Raw genomic sequence first — 8384 nt, forward strand, 5'->3', positions numbered from 1 at the left:
TTGATCATGGTATAACGATTCAAACTGCATTACCTGAAATGAAACACCCACTAATATAGAAAATTAGAAATAGAGTAATTATGAGATAAGGTCCACCCCAGCAGTCATCATTTGATATTTGATTGTGAATATATACAATGTAGAAAGAGAATACTGTGACACCAAACCACTACACATACGTATCGATAGACTTTTTCCTTCAGACGATGCTTTTGACTTCTACTAATTCTGCAATTAATTGCAATTTAATTTCTATTTTTCTTCGGAAATATAATATGAAACTGCAAATTCAGTCACTACATTGTTATTTTAGGAGCCACCATGTTACGACGTTTTGTTTCCGTTTTGGATCCAAAATTTGTCCTTAGTTCCGTTTAATTCCAACTATCAAAGAGCTGCATAATTCGAGACGTAAATTTAATTTCATATCAAATCCAATAATAAAACTACATATATTTGCCCTGCATTACTTGCTATTTGTTTATAGAACAGTAAAAGTTACATATCAATGTTTTAAACACGATGTGAGATTTAGTTATTTTTTAACCCATAGGGAGGTTTAACTTAACTTTAAAAGCTAGTTTAAGAGATAAAAATTGCTCTTTATTTATACATTTTAATGTGACTTTATTTTTAGATTATATGAAATTTGGGTATTTCTCAATAATTTTTTCTCTGGTAATTAATATATATCAGCCATTACTAACTATTAATTTATAAGATTCTCCTCGTCAAGCTACTACATGAACAGGGATGGAGCCACACACTAATGATAGAAGGTCTATGAATTATTGGGTTTTACTATGCATTTAACATGTAACTCTTTAAATTTGGATTGTTGAAAAAGAATGAGACTGAAAAAAGTAAAATAAAGTTATACTTTTTCCAAAATAGTGGCGATCGAGAACATGAGTGAATGTGACATAAACAAATAGCAAGATTGGAAATAGTGATAGTGTTCTCAAGATCTTTCACGTAGTCCATAAATATAATTAACCCTAGCCTAATCTAAACATACAGTATTCAAATTAAAAGGTTAAGAAAAAACTCAAAGCTATATTAATACATGTATGTTACAAGGAGGACATAGCAAAATGATATACATAATATCCTATGAGGAAAGGGCAATTTTTTTTTTACTCGACTCTAACCAGAATGACCACATTTTTTTTAGGCATAAGTGTCCCCTTCTCCTGTATTTTCTATATCCCCTTGTGTATTTGATGCATTCTTGAAATTTTTATATTAATTATTATTTAACTTTCTTTCATGCAGCTTAATTAAAAGATGAACATAAGGAAGCCATAACAAAAGAATAAGAAAAGAGAGTGATCACCAAAAAAAAAAAAAACTATCCGTAATTACTCTTTGTTGTTAGGATAAATCATGGTGAAGCGTCTATCAAATAGTTTTAAAAAAATAAAATTAAAGCTTAACATTTGAGTATAAGATTAAGTAAATAGTTACATAAGTGCTTAAGATGCGGCAATTAATGTAACTATAAATAAAAGGAATTAAAAAGAAATACGTAAAGAATATCAAAATTCTGATAACGTACGTAACTTTAAATGTAAGAGATAGATCACAAATTAAATGTAACAAAACCACAACCTGCACTTCACCTAAAACATAGATATAACAGCTAGATAGATGGATATACATTGTGTAACTTTGGGCTTCATCAACTTTCAGTACTAGACTCATTGTTCACAATGAAGCCGGCACGCTCATTCAAGAGCAGTTTAATTACCAAAAATATATAAATAAATGATACAATAAAAAATACAAATAGAATTTTTTTAAAATGAAAATGTTTAAGTATTGAACTGATTATTAGTTAGAGACCCCAAATAAAATAAAAAGTGTTTCAGTTGAAGATATTCTCCTTTCTTCTCAATTAATTAACCATGTAATTATGGAAGGGAAAGGAATACAAAATACAGGTACATTGCCAACACTAGCTACTCCTGAAAAGCTAGGCTGCCATAAGCCCTATGAAACCCTAACAGAAGTAATTAAAGAGGAAATTAAAAAAAAATGTCTTATTTTCATTGAGACTGCTTATTAACTATATGCCTAGGTCATGTTTTCTGTATCAGAGCTCTATGATATTTAACTTTATATTAGTTCAAATCGATGCATGGGACCGATTTCAATCATCTCGATTGAGACCAGGGTGTATTGTTTTTCTTCCAAATAAATAAAGTTTCTTTCTTGGACTATGGATCTCTCGCTTGCCACGCCTCCTTAATCCCACTTTGATAGTGTTAGAGTGCATATACTTGAAAATCTAAGAAGGAATCTTTTCATGTATGTAACCATAATGACATATACAAAAGACATATATATTTAACAAAATTATTACTAAAATTTGTAAAACGAAGAGCAAGGAAAGGAAGGAAGACTAGGGTTCCACTAGAAGATTTGAGCAACATCCTTGATTAGTAAAACACCTAAATATGGAAACCAAAATAACAGAATGAAGGAGAGGGATCACCAAATTAGGATATCAAAACACTACGAAGAGCATGAAAGTAACACCAACCCCAGAGCTTGCCAGCAATATATAGCAAATTAAATTTGAATTATGAAGATATTCTATTAAAAACTAAGAATTAATATTGAAGCACTAAAAATAAATATTAGTAATTTATTTCATGCAACTGTTGTACAATACCATATCTCTTCATAAATTTTAAATTTAACTATACTATTAAAAAATCATTTTTTACGACGCACATTTTAAGATGGTTTCCTAAAACCGTCTTAGAATATGCGTCGATGACATTTTTATAATTAACGCCAATATAACTACAACAGTCTATGACACCCATCTTTGGAGGTAAGGTGCGATGACATTTTCATAATTTGAAGCCTTCATTCTATGATGGGTGTCAGTAGAAAACCGTCTTAGTTAATTTAAAAAAATATAAAAAAAAAATTTGTAAGCATATATGTTTTTTGTTTTTGACAAAAAATATTTCTTGTTTGTTTACCATTTGAAGCGTACACGTTCTGAACCCGAAGCGAAGCTGAGATCGTCTGTTGTGTCGTCCCGCTGTGTGTCATCATTGACCCCTTTGGCAGTGCCGCCCCGCCAAAGTCAGCCCTAAACCCTAAACGAGTAACCCGTGCTGCGCGCGCCCCGTCGTACCCTTCCCCGCTATTGAAGGTGTGTGCTCTTTATAATTTTTTGCTTTAACCTTGTACCTAGCTTGATGGTGTGTGGTCTTTTTAATTTTTAGCTCGAAGGTGTATTGCTTGTTTGCTGTAAGTAGTGAAGTTGGTTAATGTTTGCTTGTATTTTCATACCCAGCCCTAAATTAATGTTTGCTGTAAGTGAAAGATACTCAGATTCATTCCCTTAAATTGAGTTTCAATATAGTATCAGGCCTATGACATTTGGTTTTAGATATTCCATTTCCAATTACACAAAAACCACAACCATTTAGCAAGAACCTAAGAACTTTAATTGAATAAACTGTGAATAGTTCAACAAATACGTGATGGAGTTAAAATGATGGACCTCTAGGGCCTCATTTTCATTGATAGTCTCCAGACACTCCTCAGCAAGCCTCCTGAGCCTCTGTTTGAGGTATGAGATCATGATACTACCCATGATCATTCCGTGTCTCTGTCAGATTCTCTCATCTTTCTACTCCTCTTAATTCTAATAATTCATATATAGGTAATAGGTAATTCTGACAATAATTTGGCCCTAATTCTGCATCTTGCATCTTGCATATCAAAATTATTAGCTAATAATTTTCTTATACTACGAATATTATATTTCTTAATTCATGTAATATATATATATATATATATATATATATATATATATATATATATATATATATATATATATATAGAGAGAGAGAGAGAGAGAGAGAGAGAGAGAGAACTAAGAATTAGTTAGGTAAGAAAAAGGTATAATTTTTAAAAAGAAATTCAAAAGAACAAATTAATTTAAGAGTATAAGTTACAGAAAATAGAGATTTAATATAAAAAGAAACAAATTAATTAAGCGTGCATTTGGATGATGAAATAGGAATAACAACTTAAAATTATAATTTCAATTCTGACAAAATTAGAATTAGTTCAAAACTATACATAGATTTTATATGTTTGGATTCCACAAAGAATTAAATTTAGAATTATAATTTCAATTTCATATCTAATTATATTGAGTATATATAAGATCCAAATTTTGAGAATAAAATATCAATTATAAATTTATAATTAAAAAATTATTTACATTTCATTTAGATAAGTCTCTCCATAAATATATTTATATTAATAAGAAAATAAAATGAAATAATTTTTCCTGCAAATTAAAATCAACTTAATTATGCACTGTAACTTCTATAAAGTTTTCTAATCCAACTTCTTTACATAAGTTAATTTTATATTATAGAAGAAGTTTTTAATTCATTTTAATTTTTTGTTTTCTTCTTTTATATATGATTGTGAAAAAGTTTATCTAAACAAGACTTTAATTTCATATTATCAAAGTTTAGATATAAAAATATAATTAAAAATTAATTTAAAATAAAAATTTAATTAGGAGTGATTATGTGATCAAATGGGATGGAGTTCAAAATAAAATTAATCCAGTGATGATAATAGTATAGTAGCAATAATTTCATGGTGTGACAGTAGGATGTTGGTAACTAAAAATAGTGGTAATCGAGGGATGACAACTCTGAAAACAGATAATATAATGACAATCATAAAAGTGTGTGACAATGATAGAAATGATGCTGATAACATATGCCAGACAAGAATTTTATTATTATCCAAATTCACATTACATTTTAGATTTTTTTTTTAAAGACACATTTTAGAAAGTATAGACGCATAGTCAAACTTTTCTTTTATTAATATAAGAATATTTAATTGGACGGTAATGTAAAAGAATATATAAAATTAAATATTTCTTTCTATTTATATTAAAAAAAACATTATTCTTTTAATAATGTGCAAGTCCAATTTCTATTCATACTTTGAGAATTTGAATATTCCCGGTTATTTTAATTACCCATATGCAACTTAGCCTAATTTAACTTTTAACTTAATAAATAGGACTAGATGGATGAAGATTGAAAAAAAGTGAAAGACTCAAGAGAAGCTTAGTGGATTGCTGAAGAGGAAAGCACTAAGTGCTGTGAGAAAAGCAAGAGTGAAAAATAGATAATTTAAATAATGGGAGGGAGTGTGCATCCCACACGAACACCACCAACGTGCAATATCTTCTTCAATCAGAATTTTGCATTCCAACATACTTCCATTATTTTGGTCACCAACTTGCTTCATGGATGATGTCATGAGGGAGAGAATTCAATGAGATCCACATACTTTTGTCTCATTATTAAAGCACAACAACATAAATAAAGTAAGTCCCCAGTAATAAAAGTGGTTCTAATAGTATAATGACATCCATAAAAACGTAGCGTGGTAAACTCGAATTCCTGTCTAATATCACATACTAAAATACTATAGTAACGTGCATATAGTTGCATATATATAGTAATTAGTTCGAGTTAGGTCGTTGATGAGTTCTTATACAATGTCAGGTTTGAGCAAGCAAAAATGTCCTATAGTAACAGGCGTGATCTTAATATATATAGAACATACACTTATAACTTAAAAAAACCTAATATATATGGAAGATTATCAAGCATTAAAAGGAAACATAAATAATACAAAGATCATGATAGTATTTTTTTTCAATGTATCCGTAAATCTAACAATCCTGATGATTATTCAGTAAATATTTAACTATTTTCTACTCACTCCGTCTCATTATAATTATTGTCATAGATTATTTTACACAAATAAAAAAATAGATAAAAGAAAATAACAATTTAATAAAATTAATTTTATCATCATTAATTCTTTTTTTTATTTTTGTAATTCATATCATTAATATTTTAAGTGACTAGTTGAAAAACAAACACTTTGTGTGTTGTGTCTTACCTATTTATCTTTGTGGGTTAGATGTAGTTGAAAAGCTATTAGACAATAATTATTTGTGATTGTGGGTGATTTTTAAAATTACTTAAAAGATAAATCAGAAATAACAAAAGTGTATACCAAATGATGTATTTGTCTTTATTAATAGTTATAGATATAAGTTGAAAAATAATTAATATTTTATTAAAAAATTAAAATGATAATTATTTTAGGATATTTTTTTATATTCACAATTATTATGGGGCGGAGAAGTAATAAATATATATGTTTCATTTGAAACATATAGCGTAATTAATTAATAAATGTTTAGCACTAATCAGTTAAAATATCTTTACCTAGGAGAAAGATCTAAACCCGAATAATGAACAACATGCAAAAATTGTTATGATTTCACTGTCATTTTGCACTAACAATTAGCCAATGGATGAAGAAATACTCTAGAGCTTCTTGTTTTGCATGTACTTATTCACACATGCGGGCATATTTTAATGGTATTGAGTAGTAATAGGGATATTCATGAAGATTAAAAGCTCGTGTGATTCTTTTATCGATAAAAGGCATTCATTGGGTAAACTTAATATCAATCGAGATTTATAAGCCTCTGTCTGGTGGAGTCTAATCTTGGCATAATCTCGGCATTAGAAGAGTTGCTTACTAATTTTCTTAGAGGGGTGATAAAAATAATTTTTATAACTCACTTAGACTTATCAAATTATCAAAATATATGAAAATATATATATTTATTTGATTAAATTTATAAAAATAGCATGTGACCCTCACATAAGTTTATTTTTATTTCAATAATTTAACATTAAAATTATAGATGTCATTAGTAGAAATCAAAGTCAAATTACCAATAGTAAAATTAAATAAATATTTTGTTGATTATAACTTAAAAGAATAATTATAAAGGAGTTGTGTATTTTTATCGAAGGACAATAGATAGAAGGCTCCATAGTAAATATATGCTAAAAATATGTTTTTTCTTCCTCAAAATATCCTTAAAACTCAATTTTAGTCTTTATAAAAAGTGATATATTTTAGTCTATCTTTAGATACGGCTAAAAACATGTATTACTTAAATGTAAGAAATAAAAATATATTAAAATTTTCAGAACTAAAAGTTTAAAACTGAATTTTTGAGATATTTTGATGAAAAAAATATATGTTTTACTCTAAAACAGATTATTCTTTTACTTGTTTATTATAAATAGGATTTTAATTGTGTCTATGGACACATGATATGCAAGCATTAAATTATTATAAAGCATGCATCAAATGATTTGTGTGCTTTTTTTGTGAGATGACATTTGCATTATTTATTCAATAAATAATTTTTTAATAAAAAAATTACTTTTAGCTTCATATACTAATGTGTTCATCGTGAACACACAATATACGATGCGCATTTATAATGATAATAGATATGCGTTTGTATTGTTTATTTATGATCAATATATATAATATAGTTTTTTTATAATTTCTTAAAATTAATTCACTTTTACTGTTATTTTTAATTTATAAAAATTAAAAAATAGTTTTTTGTGGGAGACAAATAAAAAAATCTTGCTTAAGTTAGAAAAGACTAAAAAAAACTTAAAGGTTGATAAATATGAAAGGGAAAAAAAAGAAATATCAAAGAAAGAAAGTAAAATAAAGATAACTTAAATGAATTAAGTATTAAATTTAAGAATATTCTATGTGACCAGTGCAAGAACTTTAATCTTGTGTATAAATATATTGGCACCCCTGTATCATTCCACTTTTGTTGGAAAATATTCAATTTACACACACATTTTGTTTTTCACCTCTCTCTCTCTCTCTTTTTCCTGTCGCACTACTTATTATATCGGCCACTTTCTTTCTTTCTTTTTTTCTTCTAAATACTTCTTTTAATTTATTTTTTTCAGTTTGCTCCCTGTCTTTAAAAACTTATCATAATCCTTTGTATTTTTAAAACGGTTTAATTTAGCCATTATATCAATGTAAATTTAACACCATTAATAATTTAACATTATATATATATATATATATATTAAAATATCTTCATACTATAATTAACACATAATAACGGTTAAAAAACATCACTATAATGTATTTAAAATTTAAACAATGCAAGCACGTACGAGGAGGAGCAATTTGATCCTTCCGATAATGTAAATTTAAGCTATCAATAATTTTAAAACATTGATGATTAAAAACTGTGATAAAATTCATTATTTTTCTCTTTTTGTTTATATTTTTTCATCACAATCACATATTTTATTTCTCCTCCATCCACCCCAAACATTACTCAAGGGGCAACCTTGGGAGCCTATGTGATGCTTCCTCCGCCGCCACAATGCACCCTTTTGCTTCGCCCATTATCCCAACCATTCAATTTTTTCAATCCTTTGCAGCGCAGGCTAGAT

This window comes from Glycine soja, chromosome 2 (genome assembly GCF_004193775.1).
Source record: "Glycine soja cultivar W05 chromosome 2, ASM419377v2, whole genome shotgun sequence".
Taxonomy (NCBI): domain Eukaryota; kingdom Viridiplantae; phylum Streptophyta; class Magnoliopsida; order Fabales; family Fabaceae; genus Glycine; species Glycine soja.